The sequence below is a fragment of the Serinus canaria genome, chromosome 10 (genome assembly GCF_022539315.1).
Source record: "Serinus canaria isolate serCan28SL12 chromosome 10, serCan2020, whole genome shotgun sequence".
Lineage (NCBI taxonomy): Eukaryota > Metazoa > Chordata > Aves > Passeriformes > Fringillidae > Serinus > Serinus canaria.
In genome coordinates, this window is record NC_066324.1 from 8,028,396 (window position 1) to 8,030,472 (window position 2,077).

A 2,077-nucleotide genomic window follows, 5' to 3' on the forward strand; every position below is an offset into this window, starting at 1 on the left:
CACTGCAGCTTTGCAATTAAGTCAGCCCAGCCCAGGAAAGAAACCCCATTAAAACATTACAAAAGGCAGCTGAGGAGAGGGAAGGAGGGAGCTGGGGCTCCACGGCCAGCCGGAGCGTGCGTGGGGAGGCGGGCTGGATGCCGGACCCGATTAACAAAGTATAAAAGCTCCTTGTTGTGTAACTCACTCATTAGCACGGGGCAGGGGCAGAGGCAGGGGGTGGGCAGCCTGCCATCCCGGCCTGCTCCCCAGGGTGAGCAGGACAGGTCTCTTCCACAGCTCCTGCCCCAAAAACCCTGGCAAGGTCCTGCTGTGAATTCGGCCATGTGGGCAGGGTCTGGCTGCAGGGATGGGTCTGTGGCAGAGAATGCTCCTGGGGCTCTCCAATTCCTCCCCTATGGGGCCTCCCAAACCAGCATCCATACAAGGCCCCTTTCAGCTTTTATAAAAAAAAGACACAGGCAAAATTTTTACAATGCCCTCAAGTGATGATTCACTTCTCGGAGCTCTGGGAACTGGAGATGCCACAGACCCATAAGGGAGGGGAGCCCTGGGATGTTGGAGAAACAAAGCTCAGTCCACATGTGGGTGCAGCAGGATGGCAAAATGGGTTTTCTGGGATGCCCCAGCATTCTGAAGCGACATAGGGCAGGAGAGCCCTTGCAGCCCTAATTCTTTGGGTCAAGGGTTGTGGGAGCTGTGTGAAGATGTGGAGAGGATGGAGCTGTGCTCAAGCCCAGGAGAGGAGCTTGGCCAGGCTCTTACCATGATGGGGATTTTGGGGAGGTGGCAGGGCCGGGCTAAGCACCAGAGCAGGGCTGAAGGGGCTTACACAAGGCATGTTTTGTAATGCCTCTGGGATTTACGGATTTGGTTTCCACACAGGGCTGTCCTGCAAGCGGAGCTGAGACCCCGATGTGAGAGAGGGAGGAGGAGGAAGGCACGAGACTCCAGATGAAAGGCTGGGGTGCTGCTGAGGGAAAATTCGGACCTGTGACAAAACCCTGAGCAATGCCACTGTGGCCTGAGGCACTGTGCACTGCTCTTCAGATGAGACACTCAACCCTCCCATCCCCTTCCCACACCAGCTGAGCCTGGTGCAAGGCTCAGCTCCCTCCTACAGTGTGCTGGACCTTTGTGTCCAGATCAGCACAAAATAGTGCATAACAGGGGTATATCTTCAGCATGGGGTTTCCCAAACAGACCCAATAATGCTCTGTTGGGGTGCCAGAGAGAACCTGTGATCCCTGGGGCACCTGGGCATCCTGGCCAGCACGGTCATCACAGGTGAAATAGTTTTGTAGACACATGTACAACACCTGGCATCACCAAGCTAGTGTTTTGTCCTGGGTAAAGGGGTCTCAAGGGGGACCCACCGTGATGTACTGCGACAGACCTCTACGTGCACCTCTCCTCCAGCTCTGGTCATCCCCCTGCCCACAGCCCCATGTTAAACACGCTCCCCTCGCTCAGCACCATCAACTCCCGCTCCACGTGAGCACGGGGCTTGCGAAATCCCCCACGCTGTGCTGGCACCGGATCGTTTGGCCAAATCCCGCTGCTGAAAGGCGGACTACACCTCCTGGTACGCTAAAGGCCACCCCTCATGTCCCCCGGAATTAAGGGGTTTACTCGAACCTATCCGAACCCCACGTGGGGGGCACTCGCTGTCGATGCGGGGCGGCCCTGAATGGGCACTTTGTGCCAAACGCACAAAGCGCATTGGTACCCCCGGTACCCAGCCGGTCCCCCCGGCTGTGCACCCCACTGCAGTAAGGTTTTCACTGCGCAGCCAGCACGGAACAGGCTGCCCAGGGAGGCCACGGAGTTTCCCTCACTGGAGATATGCCAGCACCATCGAGCTGCAATCCTGTGCCAGGTGCTCTAGGAGGACCCTGCTTGAGCAGGGAGGCCGGGCCAGGTGACCCAGGGCGGTTCCTCCCAGCCTGACCCACTCTGTGACTCAGTGTCACTGCCCCGCACGCTGCCGGCCCCCGCGGGACTCGAACCCGCGGCCCCGCGGGCGGCGGGGCGGGCAGCGCGCCGGGGGCGGGAGCTGTTCCCCGGGTGACGCGCG